Below are 14,967 nucleotides of genomic sequence, written 5' to 3'. Positions count from 1 at the left end.
TTTTCCTCAGGCTAGCCAGATATATCAAACAATATATCAAATAAATCAGGGGGCTCTGTCAGGTCAAACATGCATTCCAGCACTCCTTCTCTTTCGAAAGATCCTGATTCTCCTCCACCCTGTCCTTCTTTCTCCGGCAAGCCTGTCTTGGTGAGACGCCATTTTTTAACTGCGTCATAAAAAATTTCCTCTTTCTCACCGTTCACCAGTCTTCTCTCCTGTTGTAATCCATCCCCACACAGTTCTTAAAATCCTGCTTATGATTGATAAAAACGCGACGATCTTATTTCTTTCTGGGGTGAAGGGTTATTAATATCACATCGTGTAAAGAAAAAAAAAGGTTTTTCCTCCACCCCCCTTCATTCCAAACAACAGTCTCCTAGTGGTGATTCATCAGAAGATTTACTTATCCCTCCATCACTCCCGGTCACAGAGATCCATTAATCAGCAGCCTTATCTCGAGCTTTACTTGAAGTATGTGCTTCAGCTTTCATTCCAAACGTATGTTTCCAATTATAATTCCGAGGTGAAGCAACCAGCACACACTAATTGGAATTGGCGTCAGGAAGAGCTGACTTCACCGAGGGCTCGTACCAAGTGTTCGGCACCCCCATCTCTCGGATCAGGGGGTGCATTGTGAACACCGCTGGCAAGACAGGGTCCCCCCACATCCTGGGGGGAAGGGAAGGCTGACTACTTCCCATAGCAGCCCCTTAATTACCTCGTATGGGTCAGAGAGATGTTATTGGTGGCCATCTTCCAACACGCCACCTGGTGGCAATCATTAGATATGGATTTTCAACAAGATGGGCTTATTCCTGACTCTTGGAATTTATCCAAACTTGTTTTATTACTTGAACCCAAAATTGATACTGAACTTCTTGAATCATAAAGGGCATTCTCTTTTATTGATGTGAATCCTCAATTATTTACCATTGTTCTAGAAAACTGCTTAGCACACCGACTCCAAAATATTTAAAAGTTGATCAGATTTTTTTTTCTTTTTTTGTTGTTCTGAAGGGAATTCCGTTAAAGGAATCCTGGGGCTTGCCATGATTTCGTCCAATCCCTGTCATGGGATCAGGGCCGTCCAATCCCTGTCAAGGGACGAGGGCCGGAAAGCTTTCGGGGATCGGCTGGGGTGAGCGGTGTGGGTCCGACGCTTAGCTCAAATGACCCCCAAGTTTGACTTTCCCTTCTACTGGCTACCGATTGGACCTCGGGATGTCAGTTCTGTCCTAGGTGGGGGGACAGATAGTCATAACCAATGTCTAAACTGTTGGTTTCTGCTTTCTTCTCTGTGCAGCGAAGTGCTTGTCATGAGACAGGTGTTTACATTCCACAGAGTCTGTACTGTTGGAGGTTTTCCCACGGGAATAGGAGACTGGATATGACGTACACTGGTTTCCTGTTTTTCACTGTTCTTTGCAGTTTCAGTTTGAGATTCTCTCCAAGCTGATTGAGGAGAGATGACGCTTTCTCTGCTCCGGCAGAGGGAAGATGTTTTTCTGTAACTTACCAGCTTTGAACTGTAAATAAAGTAGTATAGAGCATGTTGGCACATACTTCTCATCATTCCGCTGTGCACTGGACACTGCTTATCCCCAACATTTGGTTATGGGCCCAGAAAAACGCAGTGTTTTGAGAATGGACTTCAGAAGTCGGGCTCCTGGCAAAGGAACAAAAGGAGCAAAGAGACGAAGTGCCGGCAAAGCATCGGAACAGCGGCAGAGGAAAGGATCGCACCGTATCTGCTCTGCGCGTCAAAATGATTGATGAAGGTATGTGCTACTGCTCCGGGCAGCCTGCCAGCTTCTAATTAATGGCTTTATGGCTGGACTTTGAACTTTTAATAGCCGGTTTTGCCGTGGCACAGGCAAAAGGCTAAAAGGGAAAAGATTTCCTATGCTGGGGGGAAATCGAAAGTAACTTTTACAAATGCTGTTGAAGTACAGCAGCTGCAGAATTCAGTGACGCAGCATGAATTTAGGGCAGTAGAGAAAGCACTTGGGGTCTTTCGCTTTTGAACTTGCTTTTGGAATGCAGTTTGAAGCAGCTGCAGATAAGCAAAGCAAATAAACAGAAGAGCGGCACAGGCTCATAGGCAGAGGCTGTTTTGAATTTGCCTATGGATTAAAGCAGCTTGATTTAAAGCAGCAGAGATGATGCAGGAGGCAAATGCCAGAGTCATGATGGCTAGCTGCAGAAGGCTGGATGAGGCAAGTGGGGAATTTGATACCACTGATCAGCCAAATGCTCAACTCACAGTAGCCTGTGATACTGCCATGATTCAGAATGAAGCAGATCGCCGAGGTGCTGGCTGCATGGGAAATGGGGAGACTTTACAGACGTCATCCCATAGTGCAGTGGAACCACCAGATGGCGCCAAAGCTTTGAAGGCAGTGAAATGCTACTCGTGTGGACGTCTAGGCCATATGAAGAGGGAATGCAAATATCCCAGGGCCAAGACAGAGCAGCGCAGCGGAAGCTCATCGCGTGGAAAAGGCCGAGGCAAAGGCAAAGGTCCGGTGTCCAGGACAACGCAGCACAAGGCAATGGTCTCACGCTTCGCTCCAAAGGTTACAAAGGTTGCGGAGGTTGCAGAGGTCCAGAAGACGTCTAGATCTTTCTTCGTTGTTGATTCGGCTGCAACGCATCACATGTGCAACGATAAGAGACTGTTCGTGTCTTTTACACCGCAGGAAGGTGCAATTCATCAGGCGGATGACCACACAATCCCCAGTAAAGGCTACGGAACTGTTGTTCTTCACAGTTTGGACTTATCGATACAGGATGTTCTTTATGTGCCGGATGCCAAACATAATCTGCTCAGCGTTGGACAGCTGATTGAGAAGAAAATTGACGTTTCCTTTAAGAACAATAGATGCATCATCACTAAGAAAAATGATTATCAATTGTATGCTGAATTTGTTGGTCGTTTGTTTGTTTTGTATTATGATGATGTTGTGCAGGATGACACTTGTTGCATTGCAGGTTCTAACAAAAGATTGCATGCAGATTGTATTCACGATTTTCACAGGAAATTTGGTCATTTGCATTTTGAGGCAGTATCTAAAATGCCTGCCTTGGTTGAAGGTATGACTATTAAACCCTGCAGGTACCACATGAAGTGCAAGGCATGCGCAGCAAACAAGGTGAAAATGGCTGCGAAAGGTAAGGTGTCTAGTAGGCAAGCTACAGAACCATACCAAATTTTTCATGCTGATTTGGTTGGACCACTAGCGCCCTCTTTGGGTGGAAATAGGTACTTCATGGTTCTTATTGATGCATTTTCCAGGTATATTTTTGTGTATAATCTCAAGCAGAAATCAGAGGCTTTTCCTAGGTTCAAGGAATTCTGTGCTTGGTTGGGAAATGTGCATGGTAAGAAGATAAAGATTCTTTTCACTGACCGGGGGGGAGAATTCACTTCTCAGCAGTTTGAAGCTTTTCTGGCTGAGAAAGGAATTCAACACGATTTGTCTAGTCCTCGCTCGCCATGGCAGAATGGACTTGCGGAACGAGCAAATCAGACATTGCTTCAAGGGTTAAAAACCTTGCTGCATGATGCAAATCTTCCAGAGAGTTATTGGGCCGAAGCTCTCTCATGTTTCACTTAGAGTTATAATCGCAGGTTATCTTCAGCGATTGGTTGTACCCCCTATGAGAAGATGTTTGGCAAGAGGCCATACATCAAACACATGAAAATTTTTGGTTCTGACATGTGGATTCACTCACCACAAAACTCCAAGTTAGACAAGCGTGGTTTGCATGGTATCTTTCTAGGTTATCAGAAAGGGTCTTACAGAATAATGATGACTGACTCTAAGGAAATTAAGCTCACAAGAAGTGTTGAGTACAATGCCAAGTGGGGGGAGAATGTGGGAATTTTCCAATGTTATCCTGATGACAGTGATGAGACTGAGGATAGTCAAAAGCAACCGCAACAACCCACACCCACTGATGAAGGTTCTGATTCTGAGTCTGAAACTGAATCAGATGATTCAGAGGATTTCAAGAGTGCGAAAGCCTCTATGCGACCCTCTGAAAGCTCTGATCAAGAATTGGAGGAACCATTGTTCACAATAGGACGCTTTTCTCCTAAGAAGGAAGAGGAGAGTATTGAAGACTTAAGGCTAATTCGCAGGTCACAGAGAGCCACAAAAGGCAGACCTCCAAAGAGATTTGCTGATGAGTTTGCTAAGATAGCAGTAACAGCTGTTAAAAGCTCCAAGAAGGTTTTTGAACCTTCAAGTTTCCAAGAAATCCAGGATTTGGATTCAAAGGAAGCTGAGCCATGGTTAAATGCCATGAAGGCTGAGCTTGATTCCTTGGAAAGGAACAAAACATGGGACCTAGTTCCAGTAGTTCCAGGAATGAAATTGCTTGGAAGCAAATGGGTCTTCAAAGCGAAGACTGATCAAAATGGCAAGATAGTCAGACACAAAGCCAGATTGGTAGCCAGAGGATTTGCTCAGGTACCAGGTGAAGACTATCACGAGACCTACTCACCTACAGTGAGGTATGAAAGCATTAGGCTTATGCTCAAGCTAGCTGCAGAGGAAAATCTACACATTAGTCACCATGATGTGAATACAGCTTTTCTGTACGCATCTCTAGGTGAATCACTTTATATGCTTCCACCTGATGGCGTACAGGTAAAACAGGGATTTGTTTGTGCTCTGAAAAAGTCACTTTATGGTCTCAAACAAAGTGCACGGTGTTGGCACACAAAACTCACTGAAGTATTGTTTTCTCTAGGTTTTAAGCAAGGGAAAGCTGATCCATGTGTGTTTGTCAAAGAGGAGGGGCAAAAGAAACTGTATTGTTTGTTTTATGTTGATGATCTTTTATTCTTTTGGAAAGATGTCACAATGTACAATAACGCCCTAGCTCAACTGAAAGAGCACTTTGAGATGAAAGATCTTGGTGAGGTAAACAACTACCTATCTCTAGAAATAGAGAGAGATCAAAATGGTAACATTCTAGTACACCAGTCACGGAAAATTGCTGATGTGTTAAGCAAACTAAACCTGATGGATGCTAACCCTGTAGACACACCGATGACAACAGGTTATCAGGTAGATGACACTGAAGAAGCATTTTCTGACACTACACTGTACAGAAATGTGCTAGGCAAACTAAACTTCATTGCCAGATGTTCAAGACCAGACATTGCTGTTAGCTGTAATTTGCTAAGCAGACAAGTCAACAATCCCACTGTTAAGGATTGGAAAGCTCTGAAACGCATAGCGCGGTATTTGAAAGGCACTATGCATTACAGACTGAGATTTAACAATCAGAAGTCTGGTGGTCTTGAGATATTTGCAGATGCAAGTTTTGGAAGTGACACTACAGACAGGAAAAGTACGTCTGGAGTTTGCTATAAGTACAATCAGGGTCTTTTTGATTGGTCATGCAAGAAGCAAACAACAGTTAGCTTAAGTACTTGTGAAGCTGAACTGAATGCACTGTCTTATTCACTTAAAGATTGTGAATGGTTGTTACAATTGTGCAAAGACATGAAAATTCCTGTCAAATGTCCAATCCAGGTTTACCAGGACAACAAAGCATGTTTGGCTTTGCTGAATTCTGAAGGTTGTAAGCAAAGCACGAAGCACTTGCAATTGAAGGTGCAACATGCTAGGGAACGTATTCAGAAGGGACTCGTAACGGTGTCCTATATGCCAGGTAATGAAATTCCTGCTGATGTATTGTCCAAGATTGTATCAAGGGATCAACACTGTACCTATGTGCAGAAGTTGGGTTTGTACTGATATTGTACGAACACGCTGCCCAGAGATGTTCACAGAAAGGGGGAGGATGTTGGTTTCTGCTTTCTTCTCTGTGCAGCGAAGTGCTTGTCACGAGACAGGTGTTTACATTCCACAGAGTCTGTACTGTTGGAGGTTTTCCCACGGGAATAGGAGACTGGATATGACGTACACCGGTTTCCTGTTTTTCACTGTTCTTTGCAGTTTCAGTTTGAGATTCTCTCCGAGCTGATTGAGGAGAGATGAAGCTTTCTCTGCTCCGGCAGAGGGAAGATGTTTTTCTGTAACTTACCAGCTTTGAACTGTAAATAAAGTAGTATAGAGCATGTTGGCACATACTTCTCATCATTCCGCTGTGCACTGGACACTGCTTATCCCCAACATAAACACCCACTCACTGATTTTGTATTTTAATAATGTTGTGGCCAAAATAGTGCCCAAAAACCAAAACTAAAATTACGTGTTATGTGTGAAGTTATTTGAGGGGTGGCCCAGGTCCACACAAATTGGAATGGACTTATCTATTTAAAATTAGCCTTTCATTAACTGGCTGTGTGCTTCCATATCACTTCTTAACACAGATTGGACCGAAAACTTTTCCTTTCATTATTTCAAACATTTTTACTTCCAAATTTTAGTCAGAAAAGATGGAGACCAAGTACGAGTTGAGCTGTTCCCCTTTGCCATCATCTCCTTCCCATAAAATGTCCTTGTATTTCCCCTTTTGCCAAATGTTTGTCTATTTCTTAACAACCCTCTCTTAAAGGGGATTTTTTAAAAAGTGTTTACAGTAAAGGTCAATTCGAGATATGCAAAGATATCTGAAGAGGACCCAGCAGATGAATCAAGTCAATGGTCTATAGGAATATTTCCAATGCCTACTCATTGACTTTCATATTTGATAATGGGCTGCATATTTGTGAGTCAGTGCTTGATCATAGCAGTCCATTTTACATTTGGATCCTATTAATTTTAAACTTAGGGGACACACACTAAAAGGTGCTTGGGCTAAAAATATGTTTACTTTCCTAGAATGGCAGAAATTGAGAAATTGCATTGTATTATCAGACTTCAGAATTCCTAGAATGAATCTTCTGCCAGGCTCCAGACAAGCCTCTTTAATTATTGCTCTTGGTTTTGGCCCTTATTATCCAAATCACATGCAGGTATTATTTCTCTTAAGATATAACAAGTACGTATTTTTCAAGAAATGCTCAGTGGATACAAAATAGAGTACCTGCAATTACCAAGGATTAGGGAATAGAGAACAAACCTATGTAAGACTGGTTTCTATCAATTCATGTTTTTTGGTTGTTGGGCTTGGGTAGATTTGCAAATTATTCATTAAAGTCAGACTGCTGCTATCATGGGGATTCTAAACATACAGTGGTAGATACAAATAGAGGGATCTGTGTGCTGAAGTTAAATTTATACACAGAATGGTGACATTATTAATTTTGACCATATAATTAGATCAACTGAAGTTAGACGTGCATTGAAAATGGTGATATTGGTAATTTTGTTGTTGCTGCTGCTACCTCACATAGCATGCAAAACTCTAGATGTTCAGTGTAGAAAGTGGCATTCCAGACCAATTCATCCCAGGTTTTATCAACGTGGAGATTTCACCTATGGAGCCATCGTTTATCAGAGTTCCATTTCTCTGTCTCCAATTAGCTTGAACAGACATCCTGATTGGGAACAAGTACCTAAAATGTTTGTATAAGGAATCATTTATCCATCATACTTTGTCTCTGTCTATATTACATTCCACAGCAGAAAATAAACAAATTGAACTTTGGTTCTTTGCAATCCTGATTCTAAAACTGAAACAAAAAACACCCTGGACTAGGGAGAGCTGGTGGAAGGTCCACAGGAATCTCAAGTTTTCAGCCTCCAGACAATGAGATGGGTTTTATTTTGCAATAGGAAAATCAGTTAATTAATTATAGGAATTTTGTATCCCACCTCCCCATATACAAATAGCCACTGAATATGTACTGGGGCTTTAGAATGTCTACTGACTTCTATAAACTTTCATGCTGTTGAAGAGTGATGGACAGCAGTACCTAGTTAAGTTATGGTACTGAATTCTGCTTCATAAACCAAGCTGCTACCCCCACCAAATAAATAATCTAAACAGCTCAGCCTCAGCAGCATGTATACAGCGAGGAGCATCCCTCTCCTCAGCTCCCAAAACATTAATATATCTCATTGGGTTTGTTTGTGGTTATTTAATATAGGAATTAAATTTGTCATTGCCAGGAGACCATCTTGGTTGTGAGTCCTGGATGATCTGCTCGCTTCCATGAAGGCCTTTTACCCATCAGGCCTGGGAGGGCAGTGCCCTGACTGAGTGACTGACTTCAGCTATGAAAGCTGCTGAACTGACTCTTGGGCTGGGGTCTTGTTTCACAACTTTTGTTGCGGTGTTTTATTGTTGTTGTTTATTCTTTTTTATTTTCATTTTCAGAACTGATTATGAATCAGATCTTATTCTGATTTTTGTGGAAATTATTTCAGTTTGGCTGTTTTATTTTTGATGTGTTTTATTTGTTTATTATGACTCTTCTCATGTTTGTGATTATATAAATATTGTCATGTCTTGTGCCTAAGGTAGCGCAATGGGTGAGTGTTTTCAGGCTTTTAATCAGAATGCTGGTGGTTTGAGGCCAACCAGATATGCCTGTAGGGTAGAATACACATGAGGTTCTTTCCTAATATTCTAAGATTCTATGTTGTAAGCTGCCTTGAGCATGGTTTCAACTGTAGAAAGGCATACACATAAAATGGTGTTGGTGGTGTCGATATTGCAGCTTTCCCCCACTCTTGTATGTGTGTAAGCACATAATATATAGTAATGTATAGTAATGTAGAACAATAACTTAAAAAAATGGAGAACACTCATACGCACAATAAACTGCATTAAAGCAAGCCTGTGTGAATTAATCTGAGGTAAAGATACACCACATCCAAGCCACATTCAGCAGCAATGCTGCTGCTCCTCCTTTGCCTAAACCTGGCCAGTGGTGGATTTTGGGGTCTCAGATTTCATGGGTGCCCTCTGCCTCTCACCTTCATACTTCATAGTTGTGGCACACCCTGTGGCTCCATGTGCAGTACAAGAGAACCGGTTGAGCTGCCTCAATTCTGCCTCTGGCTTGGTAGTGGGAACATATTCCTTTTTAACATATTTTTGTATGCCAGCTTGCCAGGTAATGTGTGTTAGTGAAATATTGTAACTCACCCCCACTGTGGTCCTGCCCTCCCATTTCTCTGGAACAACCATTTTTCCAGCTTCAGTTCAGTGACCCTCAGCCAGCTTCAACTCAGCCACCTCAGCCAAGGATCTTGCTATAGGATTGCCACTTTAGAAAATAACAGCTTTAGAAAGAGCAGAATATACTTGTGACACAATATGAAACTCTCTCTTTTTTAATATATATATATATATATATATATATATATATATATATATATATATATATATATATATATAAAAAATTTAATCATTTTTTTATACAATCAACCGCAAAAGACACATATAGCAAAAACCAAAAATTCAGATTTGAATACACTAATATACCTATGACTACCCCTTTTTAACAATATTTTCCCACCTCTCTCTCCTCCCCCAACTTCTCACCACTTTCCACTTAAATATTCATTCCAGATTTCTTCATATTTATCCATTCTTATTTTGCATTGACATGCAATTTGTTTGTATGTAGCAAATTTGTCCATATTATCAATCTATGTGCTCAACTGAGTCTTTTTGCAGCTCTTCCAATTCATCATAACAAGTTTATTTGCTTCTAATATAGCATGGTACATCCATTATTTTTGACCCCTTGAAATCACCCACATTTCCAGAATATAATTTAGAATTAAACTCAGTTCCCCTAAATAACATTTTTTAAAAAATTATTCTTGCTATAAATATCCTCACCTCACACCAAAATGAGCTTATTATCTTGCAGTTAATCAACATATGTACTAAGTTCGCATTTTAACTCACACATTTCCAGCAGTTGTCTGCACTTGTTATTTTCTTCCGGTATAATATGAAACTCTCTTTTTAGTGGAGTGACAGAGAACTATCAGCATCTTCTGGCTTTGGCTTTTGCTGTAAAGGAGGTTAATGAAAACCCCCAGATTTTATCCAATATTTCACTGGGATTCAACATTTATGATAACACTTTGGAAGCTAGGTGGACCTCTCCTGCTGCAATGCAATTTATTTCACCAAAGGACAGACTCCTCCCCAACTTTATGTGTGGTATCCATGGAAATTTACTGACTATCATCGAGGATGTTACTAATTCCTACTTTCCCATGCCACAAGTATTTGGTATCTACAAGATTCCTCAGGTAAGAGTGCATGTGTGTAAGGAAACAGAAGAAATATATACAATCTAAATACTGCCTTCCACTTCAGAAGTGGTTTTGGATCCATCCCAAATTGATTTTTTGAAAATATATTTTTATTACATTTCAAATGAAAAAAGGAACATTATGCATAATGTATAGAATACAGAGTTATCAAACAAGGTGTGACGACAGTATGAGTAATCCATATACAATTATAGATGACTGATCAACAAAGCAGACATAAAATAAACCAAATCAGGAATATGAGCACATGGAAGGTAGCTGATAGAGCTTTTAATAGAATAGGCATTATGGCTAAAAAACACAGAATTACAAAAAGATAGACTCTGTTATGGAAGGGGAAGCTGATTAAAGTATTCACATGCCCTGACCCAATTTATCCACCACATTCATTCAAAATAATAGGACCGATGTTTTATCAGGGTTTTTCCCCCAAAACTTTATTAAACATAGTGCTAGGAGGGGGGAAGAGGAAGGTGACTTTCTCATTCCTCCCCCTGTTGATCAAAAGGAGGGCTAATTCTGTGGGGTCTTCTTTTGCCAGAATCCCAAGCAGAAGACGAGATTGGTGCAAGCACAGGAACGCTGCTACACAGAGAGGCAAGTCCTTCCTAGTGCAGGAAGGAAGAAGAGTGGGCACAGTGTGCTCCTACCTTCTCCTGAAAGACACACCCAGGATAGGTCTTAGAGTTTTCACAAGACTTTTCTTCCCGGTGCCTGTTTTTCTTCATGTATTCTGCCCCACCTCATGAATAATAATAATTATAATAATTTTTATGCTGGGCATCTGACAGCTACTCTGTGCAGCTTCCAGCAAATTATAAAACCACAGTACAATGCCACACATAGAAGCATTCCTTATAGAGGGCTACCTTCAGATGTATTCTAAAAGTCAGATATTTGACAGGACAGTGTTACACAGGGTGGAGCCACTACCAAGGAGGCCCTCCCTGGTTCACAATGAGGGAACCACTAGAAGGCCCTTGGAGCTGGATCTCAGTATCCGGACAATGGGGGTGGAGATGCTCCTTCTGGTATACAGTGCCGAAACACCACCAATGTAAACTAAATAAAAAAATGTTTCCACATCTGCAATATATGTTTAGCTCATATATGATTCTGCTTCAATCATACTGGAGAACCCTGAAGTCCCTTCCTTCTACAAAATGGTTCCAAAGAGACTTGATCAGTTCAGGGGGATTCTCAAATTACTTGACTATTTCCATTGGAGATGGATTGGATTGTTTGTTGCAAATGGAATGACTTTACAATGGGTCATACAGAAGATGGTTCCAGAATTTTCCAGTCATAGCATTTGTTTTGCATTCCTTGACTCATTCACCAGTTTGGAATATGATGTTGAGAAAGTATATTTCGACCAAAGTGCAATGTATTTGTCTGATAAGATCATAAACAGCAAAGCCAATGTCTTGATTTTCCATGGAGAGGTTACAAATATGATCTCTTTGAGATATTTTCTATGCCAAAGAATCAAGCACCAAATACCAAATCCAAAAGGAAAAGTCTTCATTCTGACTATCGGAATGGAGTTGAAAACCTACCTCTTCAAACATATCTTGGATATAGAAGATTTCTCTGGTTCTTTATCATTTGCACTTCAGTCTAATGAGCTACAAGGATTCCAACACTTTATTCAGAACAGAAACCCTTCTAATGCTGAGGGAGATACTTTTATTAAAGATTTCTGGACAGATCAATTTCGCTGTATATCCCAGGATATTGTTCTGGACCGTTTTGTACTGGGTAATTACTCTGGGAGAACTTATTCGTCTCCCTGCACTGGAGAGGAGAAACTAGAGAGCCTTCCTGAGCACGTCTTCCCAAAGAGTGTAACAGGCCACAGCTACAGCTTTTACAACAGTGTCTATATTGTGGCTCATGCCTTACATGCCATGATTTCATCCAGATCCAGAAGCAAAGCAGGGATGAAGAGAGAAAGAAGGAAGCTTCATAATCATCAGCCGTGGCAGGTGACAGAATCCAAACGTGAATCAGGGACTGGTTGTTCTGCTTTTATTATTAATTGCATTGACATTTAACTGTATATGTGAAGGTATATTGGTTTGTGAAAGAGAAATGAAGAGAGTGGAATGTGAAAGGGCACATGAGCAAGAGTGGGATGTTTGAGGGATGTACATGGTGTGTGTTTCAGACTCAAGCAGAGCTCTAATGTTGCATTAGCAAGAAATATAAGGAGAATACGTCTTTTATAGTAGCAACAGCTTCATCTGAAATGTTGGTCTCACCCACATTGTGAGGTGCTGCTTTAATTAAGAGACCCACCTTTTTACTATGATGTAGAGGGGGAGGACTGCTCTGACCAAAACTTTGGCATTGTAGTTCTCCAAGTCCAAGAACAGCAATATTACATCTCCAGGTCAAGTTAGCAGAAAGAATGATTCATCTGCTGGAGACACTTTTAGATTGATCCTGTGCAATTGTCCACTTCTGTGTTGCCTTCATTCCCTATAGTTAAGAGGTACAAGGCTGGGCAATTTTTCTTAATGTATTTTTTGTGAGCACAAGTGTTGTCTTTTCGAGCAACATATATTTGGCCAGAGAGGGAGGGGGAGAGAGAGAGAGAGAGAGAGAGAGAGAGAGAGAGAGAGAGAGAGAGAGAGAGAGAAATGTCTGTATGTAGGCTGTGTGAAAAAGAAATGGAGAGATGGAAGAAATAAATGGGTGTATGTGATATATATATATATGGTGCGACCTATCTATGAGAGTATTAACGGCGCTTTATTTTTATTTTTATTTATTTCTGTTCCTTCGTTCAGTTTTTATTTTCTGTATATATATATATATATATATATATATATATATATATATATATATATGCAGGTTTTGGTGTCCTCGGGTGTCTTCCCGTGTAAAAGTTGGGGTGTCTAGGCGACGTTTCGACGAGGTCTCACTCGTCATCTTCAGGCTGGTGCTTTCGGCTTCTTGTTACTGGAACAGAGCAGGATCTCAGTGTTTGAGTTCCTATAAATACTGTTGAGGGGGTGTGGTGTATAGCCTCCAATGTTCTGGGCAGAGAGGAAGTTCCCAGGCTAGTGTGCCTTTTCTTCTTTTGTTCCTTAATTACTTGAGGGATATCTTGAGTGATTTCTTGGGTGATATCCTGAGTACCACTTAGGTGGGTCATTAGGTGTGGATTAGTTGCTAAAGTCTTTGTGTCTTGACCTCTTGAACTTTGTGAAGAGTTTTTCTGAGAAGATGGCTGTACTGCACTTAGTTGTGCTCTGGCTTGGCTTCGTGTATAGGGGCGAGCTGTGGTTTTGTGGCCTGTGTCAGCCAGATCTGTGTAGGGATTGCAGGGGGGTGCAGCATCCGGAGGTGCCACCATGGTTTGGCTACTGGATGGTGTCTGTAATTTATCTGTGGAGAGGGTCTGGGTTTGGGTCTGGTGTGGTTGATTGGTGATGGCGTTCTGTGTGTCTCTGGATCTGGTGTCAGTTTTTGTGGGGAGGGCTAATTTCCAGATGTCTGGCAAGCGGGATGTGTCGTCACGCTTGTTCATGTTGTGAGGGTGTTTCTCTATCTCGATGGCTTCCATGATTATTCTCTTGTGGTGATGTTCCATGTTAAAGAGCAATTTGGAATCTGCAAAATTAATTTCGTGTCCTGTTTCTTTCATGTGTTGGAAAAGAGAGGAAGTTTTTTCTTCTTTTTTGACGGCATTCTTGTGTTCTGCGATACGTGCATTTATTCGTCTGTTTGTTTGTCCAATGTACGTGGCTGGGCAGACTTTGCAGGGTATTTCATAGACCCCTTGGTTTTCCAACTGGATTTTATCCTTGGGGTTTCTGAGGATATTGGCTATTTTTTGGTTGGTGCAAAAGGCTGTTTTGATATTGTGTTTATGGAGGATTTTGCTAATTTTATCTGTAGTGCCCTTGATATAAGGAAGGAGGGCCATGCCATTGTTTTCTTCTGTGTCTTGGTTTTTGGGGGGTGTTTCTTTTTGGATTAGCTTCGTAACCCTGTTTTGCTGGTATCCATTGGCAATTAACACATTTGAGAGATTCTGTAACTCAGTTGTCAAGTGGTCTTTGTCAGCCAGGCGTTTGGTTCTGGAGATGAGAGTCTTGGCTACAAAGACCACTTGACAACTGAGTTACAGAATCTCTCAAATGTGTTAATTGCCAATGGATACCAGCAAAACAGGGTTACGAAGCTAATCCAAAAAGAAACACCCCCCAAAAACCAAGACACAGAAGAAAACAATGGCATGGCCCTCCTTCCTTATATCAAGGGCACTACAGATAAAATTAGCAAAATCCTCCATAAACACAATATCAAAACAGCCTTTTGCACCAACCAAAAAATAGCCAATATCCTCAGAAACCCCAAGGATAAAATCCAGTTGGAAAACCAAGGGGTCTATGAAATACCCTGCAAAGTCTGCCCAGCCACGTACATTGGACAAACAAACAGACGAATAAATGCACGTATCGCAGAACACAAGAATGCCGTCAAAAAAGAAGAAAAAACTTCCTCTCTTTTCCAACACATGAAAGAAACAGGACACGAAATTAATTTTGCAGATTCCAAATTGCTCTTTAACATGGAACATCACCACAAGAGAATAATCATGGAAGCCATCGAGATAGAGAAACACCCTCACAACATGAACAAGCGTGACGACACATCCCGCTTGCCAGACATCTGGAAATTAGCCCTCCCCACAAAAACTGACACCAGATCCAGAGACACACAGAACGCCATCACCAATCAACCACACCAGACCCAAACCCAGACCCTCTCCACAGATAAATTA

The sequence above is a fragment of the Podarcis melisellensis genome (genome assembly GCF_964234715.1).
Source record: "Podarcis melisellensis genome assembly, chromosome: 13".
Classification (NCBI taxonomy): Eukaryota; Metazoa; Chordata; class Lepidosauria; order Squamata; family Lacertidae; genus Podarcis; species Podarcis melisellensis.
The sequence above is the reverse complement of the archived record's forward strand: the minus strand, read 5'-3'. Positions refer to the sequence as shown.